At 42.6% G+C, this 25,284-nt stretch overlaps 1 long non-coding RNA gene across 1 annotated transcript in view; it reads left to right on the top strand.

Annotated features, from left to right (window-relative positions):
• The window catches only part of LOC138299149 (uncharacterized), a 166,999-nt gene extending 142,320 nt beyond the window's left edge, over positions 1-24,679 (top strand). Inside the window, exon 3 of the long non-coding RNA XR_011204713.1 lies at positions 21,408-24,679. This is a non-coding gene — a long non-coding RNA (uncharacterized lncRNA). The remainder of the gene's footprint in view (positions 1-21,407) is intronic.
• The last annotated feature ends 605 nt before the right edge of the window (positions 24,680-25,284 follow it).

Raw genomic sequence — 25,284 nt, 5'->3', positions numbered from 1 at the left:
ATCCCATTTACTAGTACAAATACCACCATTTGTTGGGTTTTATAATTAAAGAAACCACGAAAACATTTATGCATATTTACTTTTAGCCAAAAATAGCTTATTAGCAGTTTTATACTTAAATCATTTGTAATATTATACAAGAGTTGACATAAATATACTAAATAATAGTTCAATGTACTGAACAAGGCAAAAAAGAAGTCCTGTTTTAGAGCATCTCTTTTGACTTTTTTCATTGTTTGAACTTCATCAAGTTCATCCTCATCAGAGGGTAGGAGGTATCCTCTCATTAGCAATAGTTCTGCTTCATATCTATTTAGGCCTTCTATTTTTGGAGAAGTTTGTTATCTGCAATAGAAAAACAAAAACACATTAAAAATCTCCAAACATTTTTACTTTTAGCATTAAAGGTTACATAGAAAATAAAAATACCATTTGACATGCCAATATATATATATATATATATATATATATACATATATATATATATATATATATATATGTATATGAGCAACAATGTTTACTATGCATTTCTCCCCAAGCTTGTCATGGACGGAGAAGGCCAGGGTGCATTACGGTACCTGCAGAATCCGTCTTATAAAAATATTTTCAGCACACTTGATCTTATCAACCCTCATGTATCCCCATACATCACAGCCACATAGACCCTTGGAGACGTACTTGGCCTGATATAGCTCAACTAAAATGCTTGGAGACCAAGAGCTTGAACTCAAGGTTAAACTGGCTACTGCCCCTGTGGCCTTATCACGCTTGCATCTCCTTTCCTCAATCTGGAGCTTCCAATTGTTATTCACATCAAATAGCACCCTAGGTAAGAAAAAGCCAATACTTTGGCCAATGTGTGATTGCCCACCTTAAACTTTTTGGAACTGGTGTATCAGGGACCTGACATATGATTTTGTGAAGTTTACCTCAAGGTCAAAACTTTAGTTTACCGGTGCTGTGTAGGCGGGCTAAACACTGGAAAAGTCATGACGTGTGCATGCCTTTCACAAATGAAAGCAGGCAGATTTTAAAGAGCAAGCCCAGGAACCAATGAAAGAGGCTGACGTAACCTGGAAGTGGTTTGAAGCCCAAAGAGAGATTACTTTATTGGAGGAGCGCTTTGCGCTCGCCCATAAAAAGGGATGGACTTGGAAATACACTGCACAGGTGAGCTTACAGGTAAGTCCAGTGGGTCTCCTGGGCCACTCAGGAGGTGGGTCTTGGTTGCCCTGAATTCTCTCAGCGGGTGCTTAGTCCTGGTGCTTTTGGAGTCCGCAGAGGACTCTGGGCCTTATTACGAGTTTTGCAGATGGTTTAGGCCGTCAGCTGAACTTTGTTCAGGAAGGTTCCCACTTATAGCTAAGTCCAGTGGGTCTCCTTGGAGGGACGAGGTTGAAAAGGCATTGGGACCACCGCAGCACAGCTGGGTTGTCGGTGCCAGGAATGCTGGGGCCGTGTGCAGTGTGGACTGGTCAGCCGGAAGTTGAGCATCTTGGAGACCTGGGGCTAGGAGCAGGCATCTTTGAAGGGTGCTCACAGCGCAGCTGGGCCACTCAGGAGGTGGGTCTTGGTTGCCCTGAAATCTCTCAGAGGGTGCTTAGTCCTGGTGCTTTTGGAGTCCGCAGAGGACTCTGGGCCTTATTACGAGTTTTGCAGACGGTTTAGGCCGTCAGACGAACTTCGTACAGGAAGGTTGCCACTTACAGGTAAGTCCAGGGAGTGATGCTTTTACTCAGAGGGAGTGTTGTGGTAATTTGCAGAAGGCTGCAGGTGCTCTGGGATTTCTGGTAGTCCTTCAGTGTTTTCAGGGCGAAACAGGAGCAGCTGTTGAGTCCTTGTCACAGTTGGCTGGGCTATCACCTTTCTCTTCTGCAGACAGGGCTTCAGTTCCTGTGCAGATGTCTTCTTTAGTCTTTTTCTTTTTGTGTCCATCCAATATGGTTTCTTGGTCTAGGGTTGCCCTCTAAATACTAAATTTAGAGGGTGTTAGAGGGAATACCTGGTATTAGCAAATGGGCTACCTACCTTAGGGTGATTACACCCACTAAGTGCCCACTTCCTTTGGGAAGTGTGCACAACCCTAAGCCTAATTGAATATTTTCTTTCCATCCAAGATGGAGGAAGATGGAATAGAAAGGTCACCTCGACTGCCACACCTGAGGGTTGGTTCAGGCTGAGGATAGACACTCCTTTGGTCCTTTGTTAATTTTCCTGACGGACCGCCCGCCAAAAGTGGGGTCTGGTCCAGGGGGGTGGCCATCTGTTGCTAGCAGCAGAGACCAGGGGTAGGATTTCAAAGGCAGGTAGGCATTTAAAGCTTCCCGCCCAGGCAATGTGCCTTCCTGGGGGAGGAGGTGTAACACATCCACCCAGGAAATGCTTTGTATTTTGGTCCCTGGGATCGTGAGCTCTCACCCCAGGAACTTAGACTCTTGCCTGGTGGTGGCAGGCTGGTAGAGACCGGCCAACAATCATGCCAGAGCTGTTAGAGTTTCAAGGGGCACCTCTAAGGTTTGATGAATGCACAATGCACATTAAAACATGTGATTCTTACACAGCTAAGAAACTCATGACAGCTGCAAAATTCACAGACTTCTACAATTAATCTACTAATTATTATTTAAGCAAGACATATTTGGAATTAGTGAAACAGCATGAAGCGTTAGGTGAGGTGACTATAATTCAAACACAGTTAACATAAACTCACCTTTATGAATTCTGTACATGCCGTACACTTTTGCATTTTTTGTAATTAATTTAGGCTCAAGCAGTGATGGTGGTGTGGGTCCAGGGCAGTAAGGACAATGTGTTTCTATTGGAATTTATTTTGGTGGAATTTTTGGGTTTTCCATGGTTAATGTCTCAGGAATGTATTCTGGAATCCGCTTGTGAGAGTGCATGTATTCCACCATTTTCCTCATATGCTTTTTGTTTTGAGGGTACTTCCTCACTTCCACGAGTGCTGCAGGTGACATTTCAAACTCTGAGTCCATTGAGTTTTCAAAACTGTCATCATTTGATATATTTTCTTCCTCCTGTTCTAAAACGTTCTTGCCTAACAGTTCAGGACGTTCTTGGAATAGCCACCACTTTGAAAGATATCTATGAGTGCATATGGATGCTTTGTGGGTGCCCTTACATTGGCACTGCCATTGTCCTGACTGAGTATCGAAAGTAACACGTGTCCTTAGGAAAAGACAGCAGTAGTCCTGTTTGCCAGTGTGTACAGAAAAATAAACACATCTCACAGAAAAACCATGCTCAGAAAGAAATACTGCACAAACACCTGCTTCAGCAGCTGATGCTCTTATTTCTTTGTATTCTTTTTCTTGGGTTATAGAAATGTAATGTTTCTGTAGCATTTGCCTTAGTGATGACTCTTGAAGTTCTTTTGGGCATTGGAATGGTTTTGCGTTTCCGGCCATTTCAAGGTGTTTACATTCGATTGCAGGATGTCAACTGCGACTAGCCATTGCCATAAATTCTCTACAGTGAGCAATTTCACAATTGTATTGTTGTTTAGTAATTGTTTTTTGAACATGAATTGGTGCTCTTTGTCAACAGGGCATGAAATATATTCCATTTTTGCAATCCACACAATATACTGGAATTGAAAAAATGTTGTGAATGTTTTGTTGATGACGCCGGAGTGTTGAATGACTTACAATCGTTATACTGCAAATACTATACTTTATTGTTTTTTAAATACCATCATTTCCCTCATTGGAAGCTGGTATTAATTGAAGTAGTTGATATGATTTCTTTATATACTTCACTAAAATAAGTAGAATAATGTTATTTGAAAGCTAAACATTTATGTACATGGCCATAAACATGAATTTGCATCTGAACATATGCATTATTACTGTATGCACTTGTATAATGTATGCATTAAGTGGCTTTCCATATTAGAACATTAATAAAACATTGTTGGAAAACAATTAAATGAAGTTAATAATTTCTCTTTACAATTATGAAAAAGGTAATTGAAAATAAATCTTGCCTTCGTTAGTCTGATTTTCTTTCACTTTGTAGCCTAAAAGAAAGTACTTAAAATGAGTAACATTGTACAGAATGAATATTTTGTTATTAATTTTAATGTCAAATTGTCAGCACAGCAGTGAGATTGAATTAATACATGCCAAGAATTACTAGTATATTACTTTTGTTAATAAACTCTAGATATTTTGTAATCATACACTCCCTTCAGGCCTATGATCTTAGAACAATGAGATTTACAATACATTCGATATGTCAAAACTCTGAAAAAAGAAGTTGTTAATTTATTTTGTCTTTATACCTTTGTAATTGATATGATAGAACAAATAACATACCATGTTGCTTATCCACATGACCTTTGAAGTTTAACGAACAGGTTATAAGTATCTGACAGACAGGACAGTGTCAATGGCTTCTAGATGAGCTGGATTGTAACTGTAGACAATAACATGGAGTCATATATTTATCAGAAGAGGAAAAAGAAAAGCCACATAGTGAATAAATATCAGCCTATCAAAATGTATCTCAGTGCCTTTGTTTGGGGGAAGCAGTTGGGGTGGTGCAGCCAGTTCCTACCCACAATAACCATGGTAGGGAGAGAAGAGAGCTGCTGGGTCTCACAGGGACACTCTTAGCATTGGGGCACTCAGTGCAACAATCTATGTTAGCGCTCCCCCATTAACCCCCTTCTGCACAGATTCCCTCACTACTACCCACCTTGGATGACCCTCATTTCTCCTTTCCCCTTCCCCCTTTCCCACATGTATTTATTTTATAGCTCTACTCATCCCAACTTAGATAGTCAAACTGCTTCGCATCACAAACATGAAGATACAATGAGTGATACACATGAATAAATCAATATATACAAAATGTTACTTAAGCAAGTGGAACTAAAAGGTGCTGTGTCTGACGAAACGAAGGGAAAGATTAACTATATTTTTAAGCTGCATTTTAACCAACGTTGCTGTGGTCGGTCGCCTGAAAAGGAGAGAGCACAACAGCATAATATCTCCTAAGTTGTGGGAATGTTGCTCTTCTTTACTTCCCTGTAGTGCTGGCATACATTTGTCTGCCTCCCGCCAATGCACACACTTTTGCACTATAGTGCAAGGTGTGTGTGTTTGTGATGTCAAGCATAGATTTTAAAATGGAAGGGTATCCATCAAACATAAAATTCTATGGTTTAACTGAGTTTCACATCCTATGACTTTGTCTGTGTTCTATACGGTGCAGCACACATGCAAAGTTGAAAAGGTTTGGAGAAAATAAACCTTTTATCCAAATTTAAGCCTCAAGGAGGTGTAATCTTTTGTTTCAAATCCCTTTCTATCAAAGGTAATAGACGAGGATTAGTGTCAAAGTCCATTGTTGAATGAATGGGAACGTCCATGTACAATGCATGCTATAGCTGCTTTACATAAGCCTAATTAACTTCTGAGCTAACTACAAATGTGTGATCTGCATGTCACACATTGTGCTTTCAAGATGGAACACTAATTCATCTCTGCACTCTTTCATAAGCCACATCTGTGCCTTGATCAATCCCAGACATATCCATCAAGCGCATTAACCACCAGACTTATCATGCCTTTGTAATTCTTCCTTGAAAATGACATAAACAAAAACATCTCTCCAGGATGCTCGTATCTGGGTTCAGCCTGTTATAGAGTGGGCGCTTCCTTGACCCTGGCTCCCGGTACGATGGCACCAGTCACACAACCCTAAAGCCAGCACTGGGCTCTTACACTAATATTGTAAACTGGGTCATGTTTGAGGGAGTTGGCTGGGGCTTCAACAACATGAGCCTCAATAACACATTATTTAATGCAAGAGTACAAAAAGTGTACAGTTGCATGTTTATTACAGCAGTAAATATGTCATGTTCCATATTATTACAATATCAAAGTTAAAGAGATATAAGAGAAAAATATTTACTGCCTCACAGATTGTATTCACAAGATTTTTACTGTAAGAAACAAAGGGCCATATGTACGAACACTTTTTCCCATAGACACAGAATGGGGAAAAACCTTTTCTACATCTGGCCCAAAACTCCTAAGATGTGGGAGGCCTCCTCAAATTTACTTTACCTGGCTCTACAAACATAACACTTTCATCCTGTTCTTTAATACCTTTTTGTGAAACATATGCACTTAAAAAGTTCCTTGGCTGGAACTATTTATGCAGGTGCACAAAGTTGTTATATGCTATCTGTTACCATTTTATCACATGGCGTGGTGAGGGACTTCAATAAACAATTTTGGTTTCACCGGTCATGGGTCATGCCATCTTTCCACATTTAGCAATTTATTTTACATATGATACAAATAGGGGTACTGCTGACATCTTAAGCCACGGGGCAGATAACTGAGTGTATCTTAAATATTACCAGAACCTCAAAATATCTATATAAGACCCTGTTGAACATTTTATGCTTTATACATTTTTATATAACAAGTATATTTAACAAGATTTAGCTTGAGAAACGTTTTTTATTCAAACCACAGCTAATAATAGGCAATGATTAGAATTAGAATGTTTAGGTTTTGTTTAACTTTCATAAATAAATTGATGTACAAATGGAACTTGATGAGAAGAATGAATTTGTGTGATTCTGTAGCTATGGCATTTACTACATTATTCTGGATTCTACTCATATGTCACATAATTTCTGTTGTAATTTGCAAATTTCACAAAAATATTTGCAGGACACAAATGTATGTATATATTAGTCCTCCATGCTGCACATTTATTGTAGACAAGACAATTGTATAGCACTTTACATATGCATTAAGAAATTACAATACCTTCAGATCCACTAGTAAGAAGGCTTGCCCATTTCCAGTGCTTAGTAAGAAGATGGTGCTCTGTGCATTTTATTTTCTTTGGGCAATAAGGGCAAAAATCACTTTCACTGCAGACTAGAAGAAAATCGTGTTTGTTGGAAAATTCAAACTTTATGTCTGTTCAGTTATTCTGCAGTACCATTTAATAATAAGAAAGTAGGGGCCAGATGTAGCAAGTTCCGAATTTGCCATTCGGAAATTGCGAGTCGGTACGACTCGCAATTTCCGAATCGCAAATTCGGATGCAGAACGGTGTCTCAGACACTGTCCGTGAATCGCTATGGGGTCGCAAAGACCCACCTCATTAACATTAATGAGGTGGGTCGCATTTTGCGACCCTAGAGCAAGTCCCTGCACTCACAGGGATGGTGGCCTACTGAAGACAGCAGACCTCCATGTCTGTGACTGCTTTTTAAATAAAGCAGTTTTTTTTTTGTATTGCAGCCCGTTTTCCTTAAAGAAAAACGAGTTGCAATACAAAAAAAATAACAAAACCATTTTGTTTCGTTTTTTCAGAGCAGGCAGTGGTCCATTGGACCACTGCCTGCTCTGAAAAAACATTTTTGGCAACATTCACAAAGGGGAAGGGGTCCCATGGGGACCCCTTCCTTTTTGCAAATGGGTTACCACCAGTGTGACAGGGACATCCCTTCCTATTTGCGAGTCGCATTCACATTTTGCGAGTTGGTACCGACTCGCAAAATGTGAATGAGCATCGTGATGAGTGATTTTCGCAGTTTGCACCATGCAAAATGCTTCCTACATCTGGCCCCAGATTGTTATATATGCAAGTATACATTAGAATAACCATAATAATGAAATATCAGAACTGGAAAGTTATAGTGCTGGTGAACACTAAGGGGGTCATTCCGACCCCGGCGGGCGGCGGGCACCGCCCAAACACCGCCCCGCGGTCAAATGACCGCGGGGACCATTCCAACTTTCCCGCTGGGCCGGCGGGCGATCTTCAAAAGATCGCCCGCCGGCCCAGCGGGAAAGCCCCAGCAAAGATGAAGCCGGCTCCGAATAGAGCCGGCGGATTTGCTGGGGTGCGACGGGTGCAGTTGCACCCGTCGCGATTTTCAGTGTCTACCAAGCAGACACTGAAAATCTTAATGGGGCCCTGTTAGGGGGCCCCTGCACTGCCCATGCCAGTGGCATGGGCAGTGCAGGGGCCCCCAGGGGCCCCACGACACCCGTTCCCGCCAGCCTGTTCCTGGCGGTGTAAACCGCCAGGAACAGGCTGGCGGGAAGGGGGTCGGAATCCCCATGGCGGCGCTGCTTGCAGCGCCGCCATGGAGGATTCCCCCAGCCGGGGGAAATCCGGCGGGAAACCGCCGGACCCGGCTGGGCGACCGCGGCTTCACAGCCGCGGTCAGAATCCCTGATGTAGCACCGCCAGCCTGTTGGCGGTGCTACCTCCGGCCTCCACCCTGGCGGTCTATGACCGCCAGGGTCGTAATGAGGCCCTAAATGTACAAAACACAATACAAAATTAAAACAAATGATATTTAAATTGTTCCTATGCTGCCAGAAGATCATTACATAATACATCTGTACTCATACACCCACTACCTGCCTATTAACTACAGCTAGAGAAAGGCGCCATTGACAATAAACAAGTAACTGCTTCAAACATGCAGCAAAACAATATTCCATAAGACAAAAACACACCAATCCTCGAACATATAAAACCTCAGATACTTTAAAAGAGATACTTTTAAAGAGTCCATGAAACCTTTAATTTACCATCCTGATCAATCCTCATAAAATCATTTAGACAGTGGCAATTTTCATTGTTTTGTCAGATAGCTAAAGAAATATTAACCATACTGAGAGATCCTCATATGCATGAAGGGGATATCTGTACTGTGAAGGGAGCAACCGCAGTAATGATACCATTCATAGCACTGAGGTTTTCACAGTGGGCGCAATGTTTAAAGCACCTACTCTGCAAATGTTTTTTGTTTTCAAGAAACAAAACTGCCATGATAACAAAATCATGGCCACAATACCAGGGAATTTGCTCCCTCGCCACCTAGACCATTATTACCTGTCCTTACACATGTGCACTGTACATTATACAGCAGACAGAGGTATGGAAAATAATGAGCAATAGTCACCCTGCATTCAATATTGCAGCATGACCATTACTCTAACCTATTGGCTCCTTAGTTGATGGGCCACCAAGGGACCCTCCACTTTTAGGGAGGTAGGAGCCTTCCAGATTTGCAGTGGTACTTCACAAGGAATCTGGGAGTTATATTGAGAAAAGTACAAATAAAGAGACAAAAACAGGGACAGTGTAAGAAAGTAGAGGATAGGTCTAAGGGTTCTGGGACTGAGGAATAGATACTGGCAGAGCATAAGGACCAATCAGAGTTCCCCTCCCAGGCTACAGGATGGGATGGGCACTTCCAGGGAACCACTAACTACAAGCAACTGGAATAACTTAGTTGCAAACAATATTGTTCCTAAGGTAAGGTTCCTGGTTCTCTTGTTTGCACCTCCATTCGTATTACATTAATTTATATGACATTTCATCTCACTGATGTTCCATGTGGCATTTACCTGCAGTGTGTCACCCTACTGTCTCCTATGCTTCTGACTTGCTGACTTGGAGTGAGTGTCTTGGTAAGGTCTGTGATATTCACAGTCACCACTTAGAGCTTATGGTAAATCTATTGTGTCTTGAGAGGTGAAGGTTGTCATTCCTATTAAACCGCTAAAGAAATGTATACTCGGTTCTTTAAAGATTTGACCCTGCTGCTGGAAAGCACATTCCATCCCTCCAGTAGCATTCACCTGCTGAAGTTCCACAGACTAGGGTCTGCAACAGTTGTATTTTCTCCCTCTTCTGTCGTACAACCCTTCTATTTCTTTCATAGTGTTTTTGTTCTCCAGATATACATGATGTGTATTATAATCACTATATAGCATCACTCTACATATAATTAGTTTTAGTCTTCTTACAAGGCACTTCATTCTGAAATTGAAGGAAAAAGACCAAATAAACCCAAGACAAGCATCAATTTTTGCTACACAGTATTAGCTTTGATTGAGACATGCGGACAGCAACATTTGATTTGTTGAGTCCATTTCAAAGAGTACAAAGTTATAGCTGGCCCATGAAAACTGAACTGCAATCTCAAAGTTCAACTCTTAAAGCCTGTAGCTTCATCAGTTTTGTAACATTAAAGGAAAGTTTTAACATTTTTTATTCAATTCTGGTGTAGCTTACCAAGCCCCAATAGCACGAACTGGTTGTTCATAGCCATATAATAGTAACGTGATAACAGAGACAGCACATTAAATAACACCAAAACAGCATTGATTTAGTAAGTGAACAAACTGTTTTCATTTGCAGTTGACACATATAGACAAACAATGGCATTCCTATAGAAACGATTAATACTGGAAATAATGGAAATGGTCCTCTATCTGCATTGTGTCTGCACACAGCTACAGAGAATGTGTAATACTTTTCTCCAAATACTAACTCCTTTGTTTTGTCTATGTTAGTTATATGATTATTCAACTACACAAAAATTACTGGAAGATGTGATATTGCTCTGTATTTTAAATAGTCTGAGATTGAATAATGCCAAAACATAAACATATAAAAACATACTTAAATAAAGAACATCTAATTTTTGGAGATGTGTTTGTGTTATTAGTCAACAGCGCAGGTCCGTTAAGTACAAACAAGAGAGGCTAATATAGGACCCTACTTAGAGATGTTGTTTATTAGTGTCTTAGAAGAAAGGGTTGCATGTCACAATACTGAACATAAAAATATAGATAGATAAAAAATGTATACATGAAAAACCTTTACATCTAAAGAAAAGGCAAAGTATATTATGAGTGAATTATTGTAATGATTGATTATATATAGACAACCTAATAATTTATATATTTTTAAACAACTCAAATAAAAATATTTCTTACAATTCTAAGGTGGTCATTCAGAGTTTGGCAGGCGGCAGAGGCCGCCTGCCAAACTCAACCCGTCACCTGACTGCTAGTGCTGTCAGGACACCGCTGGCCCTATTCCAAGTTCACTGCAGGGCCGGCATGCTGAAACAGTGTTTCCACCCACCGGACCTGCGATGAAGAGGACCTTAACATTGACGCCAAAGTGGCAGTACATCGGGTGCAGCAGTAATTTGGCCAGTGAAATGCACGACGGGGCTGTGCATGGAGACCCCTGCACTGCCCATGCCAAGTGCATGAGCAGTGCAGGGGCCCCCAGGGGGCCCCAGGCACCCCCATTCCACCAGCTTTTCCATAGCAGTGTAAACCGCCATGGAAAGGCTGGCAGAATGGAAGTCGCTGCCCTGGCAGCTTACAACCGCAGGGACCGCCTGGCTGGAGGCTGACTGCAGCCTGGCGGTGTCGGCGGTTTGACCTCGGCAGTCCGATGGCCACCCCGATGGGTCTCAAGACCCGCAGACTCGGAATGACCCCCTAAGTCTGTAAAAAATATCTCAAACTTAAACATGTTTCTTAATTATTTAGTGAATAAAAAATCTGGAATATAGTTTTCTTTTAACATGAAAATTATTTCACATAACATGCTTTAATAATAAAATGATTTAGGTAGATAAAAGCAAAATATCAATTGACAGGAATATAAATACAATAAATGAAAAATATGAATTAAAAACTACATATGGATAACATCATCAAAGATATTGTGGTCAGAAATCAATTAAAAAAGATTCATGATTGCCATCCTGGTGGTTGATGTTAAACAGATTCTGCAAATGCCTATCTCTATGTGGCTGTTTTGCACAAAATATTTTTCTTAAATACACTTTTGTTTCAACAGACATAAGCATGGACAAAAATCACGATATATTACTAATTGAATCATCTTGATATTTGAAGCATGGATGCTTATATTAGTAGGAAGACTAGGAAATATCACGGACTAAAATTAAATAGAGCTGTTTTTTTAGTACTTATAGGGGCTACATTGACATAATAGTTACCATTAGCAAATATCATTCAGACTACTTCAGCTGGCTCTACTTATGAAGAAGTAGTTAATTTCTCTAATAAAACAAAGTTAGTTACCGCCATAACTATTTGGTGCCTGCAGCCTTTTCTGCGGGGGACATTACTGGGTGTAGTTGCCAGCTGGACTTCGTTTATTCCTCCCAGACAAACACACAATAGACAAATTAGGTGAATCTGGATGGGCCATTAGCTGGAAGGAAGGGGAAATGAGCCTAGGCACAGCCACATTTCCAAATGAATGGACTGAGTCCTGCCTTTACATAAAGGTTGTGTCACTGCTGCATTGGTTATGAAGCCAGCTTGAGGCAAGCACAGGGGAGGCAGGGAACTTCAAGGACTTCAAAGGGAATTCTCCAGAACATCCTCCTACCTCAAAGTGGGCACCTTATATAAATATTGGACCGTCAGCCACCACCTTTCAGTGCCCCTCTGCACTTCAGGAATGTTCAAAAGGACTGCTGTGCTGCTCTGCAAGAAGGACGTCTACTCTGTTGCCCTGCTGGCCATGTGCCTGCTGCACTACTATATGAGATAAGTGCTGAACCTGCATCTTGAACCCAGGACCACTGAAGTTAATCCAGGGGATAGTTGGCTTACCTTCTAATCAGAGCCTCAGAGGCAGGAATGACCTTGAACCATGGACCTAAACTCTGCTTGCTGTGAGTCCTGCCCGTCAAGTGAAGCCACCCTAGTCCTAGACATTTGGAAGCCGACCTGAAGGTTCTCTACCAGCCCAGCTGTGATCCCCATCGTAACTGACGTAACTAACGTAACTGGCGTAAAGAGACCAGGAGAACTGCAAAGCCTCACTCTGGAGCTGTCAGCCTCATAGGAATCAACTCAAAGTGCTGCAGAGCTCCACAAAACCATCACTGCACAGCTTCATAGAAAGTGGCGCCAGACAATGGGAAGCCACACAAAGCAACGCCATAAGGGCTGTGCACCAGAACTTAAAGTAAGACTACATTGTGGTCAAATGGTAACCCAATTTCCAATACTTGAATCTATGTGTAATAGCACATTCCTTTCCTAGGGCCGATATCATCCCTTGTATTGCACAAATGTAGAGTGTGTAGTGAGACCTAGTATTTTTTGTTGTATGAGTATACAAAACAGTTGATGTTCAGAAATTGTATTTCCAAACAAGGCAGGATTTGTAGGAATCTTTATGAGCTGCTTTAGTATTAGAAGCTTCCGACAGGAATGTACCATGTAAAGATGTAAACAACCACATACATCTTAAGACAACAATCGTAACTCATGGAATGAATTAATCAGCCAAGAAAGTAGGAAGTCCAATGCAATTACAGGCAAAATATCACTATCTGAAATAATTCCTACATTGTATGTTATTTGCACAATTTATCATGAATATGAATGATTAGCAAATCTGTGCCCATAAGCTATAAGACTGCTGTGAGTCATCCTTAACATTGCGAGATACCATACTGTTCTGTGTCAGGGCGGTATACCGCAGAACATTTGCTTTTTGAGAGCTCGTTTTACTCAATTATTCATTGCCCCCATGACAGTTGTCTGATATGCAAAGTTAGCTTACCCTTCTACCAGTCAGTGCTTAATTTGAGCCAGTGGTTGCCACTGGGGGCCACCAGGATTCGTTTTTGGGAACTGACACTTATTTTTAAGCATCAGTCATTTCACAAGAGCTACAGAGGGAAAAACAAACAATGAGCATGGATGAAGGACGAAAAATACATCACAACGGAGGAAAGCATGAGAGGCAAGAGTGAGATAAATGGGCAGGTATAGGTCTAGTAGTAGAACAAAGAGGCATCAAAAGTTTAAGACAACCAGCCTTGGTAGTCCTACCAACTTTTAATTGTACCAGCCACAATCATCAGAGAAGAGCTATGGGCACCGGCACTCAGTATTTCCCAAATTAAACATTGCTCCCAGTGTTATCATTACACCATCCTTAGGCCTTTCTGTACATTACCACACATCACTCTTCGTGCAGCTGAAGTACATGCCTATTGTGTTCAGTAGTCCTACTTAATTACTCTGACTGAGTACTGCAGCCTTATCTTCTGTGTATGCTAGTGTAAGCATACTAACCTAACAACTAGAATGCCAAAGCTTTTCAACATCCTATATTGTTTTTTCTGAAATGTCTGTTTCATACCCCATCATACACTTCATGCTCCTTTATCTAACTCTTGCAGGTCTTTTTCAAATCTGCTTTCTCTCTTTCTCCCTGTTTCCTGTCTTGCTCTTTCTTTCTTATTTTTTACCCTTCACTCTGGGTCAAAGTCAAATTTAATTGTTTATCTCTTTGCCCAAAAAGAGGGTGGCTCTATGCCCCACCTGATGCAAAAACCCCAAAGTAATCACTGATCAGCACATTGTAGTTTTGCTTTTACAAAGTGTCATTGATGGGATCACATTTAGTGCATTAACATGTTACACAGAGAATACATTTGGAAGGTATTGGATAGTAAGTCTTAGGAGCCCACTGATCTAGGCCAATGCTTCTGCTTACCTTGTGTTAATGGCAAAATGTGCACTGGCAATCTCGGAATCCTGTTTCTGTCAGCAGTTCTGCCAGGATTCTGCCAGGATGAATGGTAAAACTTGCATGACAAGTGCCAAAAACCAATGCTAAAATAGATTGAAGTGGATAGTTGATGAAAAACAGCCTCCCAGAATAATAGAAGCTAAACGTGGGTGTCACATGACATTAGAGGAAAGACTGTAAATTGATCACCATGCTATTTGAGATAGAAAAGGGACTGCTGCTGCATTATTGGATGCAAGGTCCATTAGGCTCATTGTTTGGTTGTTGTTCTGGGTTCTAGACTGACCTGTGGATTGTTTTTAATTAGCTTCTCTTACTTAATTTAAAACATTTACCAATCAAGTTCTATAGCACACATAGAGAAACACGAATAGCTGTTCGTAGCTTACAGTCCTGAGATGTAAATTGCATAACTGAAAATGTGAGGACTTGAGGCACAGTGTTAAAGAGAGGAAAGGTGGTTGTCTTAAGGCATTATGGCCCTCATTCCTACTCTGGCAGGCGGCGGTCGCCGCCCGCCAGGCGGGAACCGCCAATTGGCCGCTCCGCGGTCAAAAGACCGCTGACGGCATTCAGACCTTCCTGCTGGGCCGGCGGGCGCTAACACTGTTAGCGCCCGCCGGCCCAGCGGGAAGGGGGCCTGCAACACTGAAGCCGGCTCCGAATGGAGCCGGCGATGTTGCAGGTGTGCGACGGGTGCAGTTGCACTCGTTGCGCTTTTCACTGTCTGCTAGGCAGACAGTGAAAAGCAGGCTGGGGCCCTGTTAGGGGGCCCCTGCACTGCCATGCCAGTGGCATGGGCAGTGTAGGGGCCCCCAGGGGCCCCAGGACACCCGTTCCCGCCATCATGTTCCTGGCGGTAAAAACCGCCAGAAACAGGCTGGCGGGAAGGGGGTCAGAATCCCCTGGGCAGCGCTGCTTGCAGCGCTGCCCTGGCGGATTCGCCCAGCCGGGGGAAATCCGGCGGGAAACCGCCGGACCCGGTTTTCTGACCGCGGCTTTACCGCCGCGGTCAGAATGGGCCAGGAAGCACCGCCAGCCTGTTGGCGGTGCTTCCGTCATTCGCGGCCCTGGCGGTAATTACCGCCAGGGTCGGAATGACCCCCTAAATTCCTTAATTTGTGGAAAGAGAGATAGAGGAAGCTTGTATAGTAAAAATAAATGCATGGAGCCAGTACCAGGGTAAAAGAAAGTAAGGGTTATTTGTTTCTGAAGTGTGAAAAGCAACTGTGAATTTGTGGTATGTAACCTAAAAATCGCCATGAACATAAAAGAAGGACTTCATCACTGTCTCTCTGATTACAAGGCATTTTGCCAGCCAAATGTAGATTTTCCTAGTAAATTTATGAAGGAAAGTCTTAATTTTATTAAAGACACGGAGGCGAGTATTATGCTTTCTATTTTCTTTATTTTTAAACAGCAGCTGCAGTCAAACTACAAAACCCATAAGGCAAACAACAGTAGCCAATTGGAAACGATTAGTAGTCCATGAAATACAGCAATAGGTTTTGAAGATTTAGACTGTGGGGGGAGCCGAGAGGATTGGTCAAAAGATCTGGAAATGAGGGAATTAAGAGAGGGGCATCTATTGAAAGTTCCAGGAGGGTGGGAAACCATACCTGGGAATGCCAGAACAGAGCTATGAGAACTAATGTTGCCTATTGACGTCTGACTTGAGCTAGCAGCCTGGAGATCATGATGAATGGAGGGAAGGCATAGTTGAGGGAAGAAGACCAATCTTGAGAAAAAGCACCGAAGGCTAGCGCTAGAGGATCTGGGCGCTAGCTGAAGAATTGAGGGAGCTGTGTATTGAGACAGGAAGCAAAATTATCTATGTAAAAAGGACCCCACTTGTGCTGTAGAGATTTGAATACTTCGGGATGGATCTTCCAATTGCTGGAATCTCGGAAATGGCGAGAATGCCAATCTGCTACAGAATTGAGACTGCCCGGAAGGTATTCCGCTTGCACTGAGATCTTGTTTTGAAGACAAAACTCCCAAAACCCTTTCACCAATTCCACTAAAGGCTTAGACTTTGTGCCGCCTAGGTGGTTAATGTAACCAACTGCCGAAATGTTGTCCATTCTGGGAAGAACCGAACAACAAACCCTGTCTCTTGCCAGGCTTTTGATTGCAAAGGAGCCGGCAAGCATCTCTAAACAGTTGATGCAATCGTGACTCCTCTAAAGACCATGTGCCACCAGTCGAGATTGGACCACAACGGGCTCCCCAACCCAGCAGACTTGCATCGGATTCTAACACAAGATCTGGGGCTGATGCCAAGATAGTCCTGCCGTTCCAGGCATCTAAATGGTCTATCTACCACTGGAGTTCCAGAAGGGAATCTTGGTCTAAAACGATGGTATCGGAATAGGCAAGACCTCTTTGGAGATGACGAATTTTTAATCTATGTAGAGCCAGATAATGTAGTGGCCCTGGAAAGATGGCTTGAATTGAAGAAGAAAGGAGGCCTACAATTCTTGCCAGGGATCTGAGGAAAAGGAGAGAACTGTGAAGGATCAGAAGGATTTCTGATTTGATAGATTTTATTTTGGCTGATGGAAGAAGAAAGGTTGCAGAGACAGAATCTACTAAAAAAACGAGAAACTCGACTCTTTGCGCTGGGTCTAGAAAAGACTTCTCGTAATTGATAACGAAACCTAGATCTGAAAGAAGGGAGCAAGTGAGGTGAACATGAGATAGAGAGTCATGCGGTTCTGGTTCATGATCAGAATGTCGTCCAAGTAAATAATCAACCTGATTCCTCTGGCTCTGAGAAAAGCCACCACTGGTTTCATTAGCTTTGTAAAGCACCATGGGGCTGACGACAGACCGAAAGGTAGGGAAGTGAAGTGGAAAGTTTGAGGAAGCCATTGAAATTGGAGAAATTTCCGAGAATCTGGGTGCATGGAAACTGAGAGGTACGCATCCTGCAGATCGAGACGTACCATCCAGTCGCCCTTGAGCAGAGAATCTCTGAGATGGAGGATAGTTTCCATCTTGAAATGGCAGTATACAACAAATTGATTGAACTGTTTCAAATTGATAACAGGACACATCTTTTTGTTTTTCTTTTGGACCAGAAAGACTGAGCTGACGAAACCTGAGGGATCTAGGGAACAAGGTGTGATAGCTTGTTTGAGTAATAGCGATTGAATTTCCACGGAGATTAATTCTGTCATTTGAGCTGAAAACTGAGGAGGATGTGGGAATGATTCTTGAAAAGGTTCTGAATAGATCTCGATAAGATAACCCCGAACGGTATTTAACACCCAAGGATCTGCTGTCAGATCTCGCCATTTTGGAAGGTACAGAGCAATACGGCCCCCAACAACAGGAGAACAAGATATTTGACTTACCGGATTGAGAAGAGTATCTGGTGCTGCGATTGACTCTGTTTCTGAACCCCCTGTTTCTTTGGGGGTAAAATTGTGGGCTATACTCCTGGTAACTGTTGATGGCGTAGTATCCACGGGATATCGGTTCCTGCTTCTGTCGGCCCTGGAGAAAACCCGAGATGAGAACATTTTTCTCAAGGATTGTTGAGCTTTGTCCAAGGATGCGAAAGTAGAAACGTATTTGCTCAGCTCCTTTATAAATGAGTCGCCAAAAAGAAGACCCTCAGCCTTGGTACCTAGATCTGAACCTGCAAGGTTAACTAACTTGGGGTCCAGTTTAAGCAGGAGACCTTTCCTTTGTTCGTGAGTCATTGCCGCGTTGGCGACAATTCCATAGGATCAATAGTGGCGTGCTCCAAAAGGGCAGATTCAGCTATGTTGAATATCCGGGTCAAGGGACCGACAACGTCCAAGAGTTTATCTTGGCAGTTAGACCAAGCTTTGTCCACACCCTTCGAGGGTCTTTCCCAAATTTTGTAAAGAACATAATTAGAGGCGAATTAATAGTGGGAGTAACGGTAATTTTTTAGGGTAAACCGGGACGTGGGCATTCATACTTCAACTTTGCACGTACTTGCTTCTATAAGCGGGTAGGTAGCCTAAAGATAACGTAATCCGCCACATGATCAGCAGGCAACCACTCAGTAGAGTGTGGGTGCTGAATATCGTTGGGGTCGAACATTGGGATCCCTTCAGCATCCATTATTTTGCATGATCCAAGGAGCTCTTGGCTCTCACGTTTAGATTTCGAGGGAGGAGGAAGGGAGAAAACATCTCCGTTGTCCTTATCAGAATTATCCGAATCCGACCAACCATGCAATTCATCATCTGTGTCAAGAATTTTAGTAATAATAATCAGGGAGGACACATGCTTAGATTTCTTCAGACATTTTTTAGAAGGTCTGGATAAGTTTAACCCCTCCTTTGAAGGAGGCCTTTGAGGAACCACATACTCTGTCCTGTGTGAGGAAACCTCACTTCCCAACAGCGTCGTTTTAAAATCTTTTGAAGCACTAGGACACTTTTTGCTATCCCCCACAGATTGGCCCATCATGGTTTTAGAAACCAACTTGACTACAGAATTCTCTACGTTTTCAGATAATTTGTCCCAAGAAGCTGAGACAGCTTGCTCCACTGAAAAATGAATAAAATCATTTAAATTGTCTTTAAGGATTTCTTCCTCCTCCTCTTGGACAAGCTGAGAAAAAGGGGAGCTGTCCATGTTAGAAAAAAAATGCAGTTTTAAAAATAAAACAAAAAACAGGAATGAAGGGGTTAACTTTCCTCACAGGAAAGGCTAGGCCCCGCCTAGGGTCGTGTATGCTCTGAAATTGGAGAAAAGCCGAGGCTCGTAGGCTGAAAGAGCACACTCGGCTGCCTGAGGGCAAGGATTGTGGCTGGACGCGTTACCGTTGATCGGAAAAAAGCACCCTGACAGCGGTAAGCGGGCAGACGTTCAGATGTTCCCCCTCAGCTGCCGGTGAAAATGGCCACCGCACGCTGAGGGAAAAACGTTGAAAAATGTCCACATACAAGGAGTGGGAAGCGTGCGACGCGAGCGCAAGGTTGTTGATGCGGCTACAAGCCGACTTCAGAAAATAAACGCGTGCAAGCAAAGCACGTATTAGTAATGAAAATATAACATGGAGAACACATAAACCACGTTAAGTAGCAGAAACAGATAATACTTATCTTGACTGCGAGCAGCTACAAAAGAGGTCTGTTCTCAGTCAAGATACGTATTATTGGGTCAGCTTGATTGCCATTGGTGTATTTCATGGACTACTAATCGTTTCCCATTGGCTACTGTCGTTTGCCTTATGGGTTTTGTAGTTTGACTACAGCTGCTGTTTAAAATAAAGAAAAGAGAAAGCATAATAGAAGGCTCCAGTCTTATCACAAAATTGATGGTAGCAGTGCTTGGTTTAGTGGATAGCAGCTTGGGTTAGTATTGCTTTTGGCCAGGGTTCAAACCTCACCCGGAGAAAAATCGTTTTTGAAGATGTTTTTTATTATTTTTTATATGTTAGCCAAATGAAAGAGGTCCCATTGTAAATCACCCCATGGCACTGTCTGGACGATTTGTGACCTATTTAGTCATGCAGTGCATGCTAGAAATTTGTGACATGCTGTGGCATGTAGAAGGGGGAGCAAGGTTTGCAGTGAAATAAATCCCTTAATCTGTGGCATGAGAGATAGAGGAAGCTTATATAGTAAAAATAAATGCATGGGGCTAGTACCAGGGTGAAAGAGAGTAAGGGTTATTTGTTTCTGAAGTAAGCAACTGTGAATCTGTGCCATGTAACCTAAAAATCACAATACACATAATAAGAGGACTTCATCACTCTCTCTCTGATTACACAATATTTTGTCAGTCACAGTTATTGGTTTAGTGGATAGCAGCATGGGTTAGTGTCCCTTTTGACCAGGGTTCAAACCTCACCTGGAAAAAATTTGTTTTTAAAGTTGTTTTCCTTTTTTTTTTTAAAGTTAGACAAATGAAAGAGGTCCCATTGTAAATGAACCCCTGGCACTGGACGATTTGTGGCCTATTTAGTCATGCAGTGCATGCTAGAAATTTGTGACATGCTGTGGTTTGTAGAAGGGAGAGCAAGGTTTGCACTGAAAGAAATCCCTTCATCTGTGGAATGAGAGATAGAGGATTATTGTATAGTAAAAATAAATGCACGGGGCTAGTACCAGGGTGAAAGAGAGTAAGGGTTATTTGTTTCTGAAGTGTAAAAAGCAACTGTGAATTTGTGGCATGTAACCTAAAAATCATCATGGAAATGAAAGAAGGACTTTATCACTGTCTCTGTGGTTACAAGACCATCTGCCTCAAAAACCCAACATAACAGTTCTTGGTTTAGTGGTTAATAGTAGGGGTTTGTGTTTCTTTTTTGACCAGGGTTCAAACCTCACCTAGAGAAAAATCGTTTTTGAAGTTGTTTTTCATTTTATTTATGTTAGCCAAATAAAAAGAGGTCCCATTGTAAATCACTCCCTGAAACTGTCTGAACGATTTGTGGTCTATTTAGTCATGGCAGTGCATGCTTGAAATTTGTGACATGCTGTGGAATGTTGAAGGGGAAGCAAGGTTTACAATGAAAGAAATCCCTTAGTTTGTGGAATGAGGGATAGAGGAAGCTTGTATAGTAACAATAAATGCATGGGGACAGTGCCTGCGTGAAGGAGATGAAGGGTTATTTGTTTATTAAGTGTGGAAAGCAACTGTGAATTTGTGGCATAGAAAATGAAAATTGCTACGGGAATAGAAGAAGAACAGCCACACTTTCTCTTTGACAAAAATGCTTTAGGTATGCAAACAGGTCCATTGGGTAGTTGGTATAGTGGTTGATATCTAGTATAATGTGCCTTGTCTACTAAAGTTAAAACCTGACAGGGTTAATACTTTTTTTCCTGTATTTAGTTTACCTAAGAGAAAAAGAGCCGCAGGTGATTTTCTCATTTTGGTTTTGATATCATGGGTCCTGCATGTTGGAGCACAACCTAATAACTTGCTGGTTTGGTGTTAGGGTAAAACCAGGAGATAAAACAAAACTTCCTACTGAAACTGTCTTGTGTCTTTCTATCCCTTAGGATATGGTCGCTGCGAAACCCAAAACGAAATGGACTGGGCAAGCCACAAGGGAGTCACGATCCTAAAGACCTCAACCAGATGGGAAACTAAATGAACCATGCGATGTAGTACCTGTTACCATTGGGAAAGTGTGAACCTACAGCTACACACAGACAATAAAACATCAGACACTCTAAGGCCTCTCATGGTGAAGTCTAGGGCCAGATGCGAAAAACGCAGTTTGCGGCGTGCAAAAGGCCAAAAGCGATGCACAACCTCATACCAACTCGCAATTTGAGGCTGCGACTCGCAAATAGGAAGGGGTGTTCCCTTCTTATTTGCGACCGCATCACCATGCTGAGTTGCTTTGTGACCGCGAATGCGGTCGCAAACCAACTCGCAGTTACCATCCACTTGAAGTGGGTGGTAACTCATTCGCAAATGGGACCCCTTCCCCTTTGTGAATGCCCCAAAAAATATTTTTTCAGAGCAGGCAGTGGTCCTATGGACCACTGCCTGCTCTGAAAAAAACGAAACCAAATGGTTTCGGAAGTTTTTCTTTTTGCAGCTCGTTTTCCTTTGAGGAAAATGGGCTGCAAAAAGAAAAAAGAAACTGCTTTATTAAAAAAGCAGTCACGCGGACATGGTGGTCTGCTGTCTCCAGCAGGCCACCACCCCTGTGAGTGCATGGACTCGCTATGGGGTCGCATACTGCGACCCACCTCATTAATATTCATGAGGTGGGTCTTTGCGACCCATAGCGAGTCGCAGAAGGTGTCTGAGACACCTTTCTGCATTTCGTTTTGCGAGTCACTATGACTCGCAAATTGCAAGTCGCAATTTTATACCTACCTACATCTGGCCCTTAGTTCTTTCTCCTGTCACACTTCCCTTAAAAATATTTTAGTCCTTGATATTTGTGCCATGCTATTTTGGCTCCACAGTGTTCTGTAGTCGATATCCTGGTGAAATACCAGTCTGTGCTAACCTCAGATAAGGGCTTGTTCCTTCTCAACCAACCAAGCACCTGCAATATGGGTGGGGATGGAATTTCTCGTAGAATAGATACTAGCTCAGTGCACATTAAACACAGTGGCTCACCACTTCATCGACACCCAGTGAACACACTCACTCAACACACATATCCCAGACATGATAGAGGCAAAAATAGCCCAGGTAAGATGGACTGCACAGACTTTACCAGGGGGATGTTGGCTGGCTATCCCTTCCAATGGGTAAATGTACTCCTTATAACAGATTAGTGCTATCATGACTACCAGTATATCACAGCCTGGGTAGAGAGGGTTGTAGCCACTGTCAGTAAAAGAGGGGTGCATCTTGCATGCCGCCTCGACTTCAAAGCTAAACTCCAGGGTCACAGTCCAATTAAACAGCGCAACCGTCAGTGGACACGGTTGTTATGTTCACTGGGGTAGAAATAAAAAAACCTGCAGCAACTTTGCAGCTCCTTGCCAGGAGATCAACATAGGGCCAGGAAGCACATTACTAAGACCCATGCAACATACTCAGAAGTATGTCATCCACAAACAAAGTAATTTTAGTCTAACGCCTTCTATTTTTGTGTCCTCGCTGATTTTAGCTGCAGATTGCTCAAACACCAGAGTGAAAAAGAGTAGGGCTAATGGGCATCCCTGCCTTGTTCCTGGTCTCAATTGGAAGTTTAAACCATTTTGCCTTCAGTCTATTAGCAAGCTCTTCGAAGGATCTCCACCTTGAAGTGGGTGGGGGGCTTCCATGTCTCAGTGACCTGGAGAGCTATGCCAGTGGGAGCTTATTCTTCTGGCAAGGTCACCCAAGCCCCAAACCCATTATGTCAAAGAGTAGAGACTAGCGGAAGCATGATCCACTGGTCCTCCAGGTTGGGCACTGGACACAAGGCTGACAACCCTTTAACAAACATTTGTTATGGAAAGAGCAGCAAGAACCACTAAATCTTCTGAGCACAAAGAACTTCCAGAGTCTCCATAGGAGACACACATGTTTGACAGTAGCCAAAGCCGCAAGGAGATGACTGACAGAATGGTGGGAGTTCTGAGTGCCAAATGCAAGACCAGAATCAGGTTCTGAAAAGTATGCACAATGACTGACACAGGAAGGCTGGCTCATGTAGCATCTGAGATAGGCCGAAGAAGACCTGAAGGGGAACTGTGGAAACAGATATGAGGGCACTATACTACAGCGGGGGCACCGTACAGAAACTTGCTCAAGACAAACAGAAGTGGAGGTCCTTAGTTGCTGCCCTACATGCCAGCTGGCATAACGGGCAATAGTAACAGTACTACTAGCAAGAACAACTCACCCTTTTTGCAGATATCACTATTACTTGCCACCCAATCACCTCCTTAAAGACATTCCAAACCCTGGCATTGGAACCTGCCCATCATTGTTAGTCTTACAATAAGATCAAGCCTCTTCACTCAGTTTAGCAATGACCACTGGGTCTCTACATAATGTATCAATGGATCTCTGCTGAACCACTCCCTCTCACTATGGCCCCTAGATCTATATCCTCAGTCACAGAAGAGTGATTGAGGGCCGAAATACTGCTCATCTCTGCTCTGCTTGAGCAACAACTGTGGATACTAGAGTGTGGTCTACATGGATATATGTAGACAGGGGAAAAGTATTTCGCTGTTAGGAGTACCCTTCTCAACATACCCAGGAGGGTAATTTCATCCAATGTCTTCTGGTTCTCCATGATGTCACTCCAGCCCCCTATGTTCCCTTCCCGGACCTATCAATCTCACCCAACATCATCATTATAAGGCCACTTCCTTTTAAAGGATACATACAGCTATTCTTTTCAGCTGATTAAGAAATTTAAGAAGGAAGTCAAACCGGTCCTGTGACACACAATGCCGTTTTGTTATTCCTTGTTGTTCACTGCACATTTAGCTTAACTGTTCTACGAAGCGTGGTCCCACTCTGAAGCTGGTGCAACAAAGCAAGAACTGTGCAAATGGGTGAGGTCACTTGTTTTACCTTAGTTTACTGTCCCAAGTCTTCAAGGTCTTCGTACGTTCTTCTCATAAGAAGAGCCCATCACCTATTCATTATAGCTCACCAGTAGCTTCTACTTTACCGCATGTTCTTTCCTCCGTTTGTTTGCATTGAGAAAAGGTGTATGAGTATACTCCTGAAATGTATCGTTTTTAGCATCATTTGCTCCAACTGGCCAGGGTGGAAGCTCTAGTAGATTGATATGATGATCCACCCTTAACATATTTTTGATGCTTGCTGGTTATTTTACATTAAACATGTGGTAGACTCCTATGAGTTAGTCAGTGTCTGCTTTTTTTAAATATCTGTTTTGGCACATAGATTGAGGCCAAGAGGCTTGGTCCTTCCACTTGTCTTTCTGAATAGTGTATCAGCACTTTGAAAACGCACCCCATCAGCTTCTTGAGCATCTATCCCTATGATAACAAGCGGAATCAAATCCCTGGGTCTTTATTTGTGAATATTGTAATCGAATATGGGAGGGGAACTTTGGCCTGTCAAGAATGAGATCAACCACTGGAACAATATTCTGTATCTGATAGATTTTATAGTTTGCAAAATATTCCACAGGAAGACTGTAAGGAAATGCCTCCTTGGCATGGTTGCCCCCTGACTTTTTGCCTTTGCTGATGCTATGTTTACAATTGAAAGTGTGCTGAGGCCTGCTAACCAGGCCCCAGCACCAGTGTTCTTTCCCTAACCTGTACTTTTGTATCCACAATTGGCAGACCCTGGCATCCAGATAAGTCCCTTGTAACTGGTACTTCTAGTACCAAGGGCCCTGATGCCAAGGAAGGTCTCTAAGGGCTGCAGCATGTCTTATGCCACCCTGGAGACCTCTCACTCAGCACAGACACCCTGCTTGCCAGCTTGTGT

Source organism: Pleurodeles waltl, chromosome 6, assembly GCF_031143425.1.
Source record: "Pleurodeles waltl isolate 20211129_DDA chromosome 6, aPleWal1.hap1.20221129, whole genome shotgun sequence".
NCBI classification, from domain to species: Eukaryota; Metazoa; Chordata; class Amphibia; order Caudata; family Salamandridae; genus Pleurodeles; species Pleurodeles waltl.
Note: the sequence above shows the minus strand (reverse complement) of the source record. Positions and strands in the feature narration are given on the sequence as shown.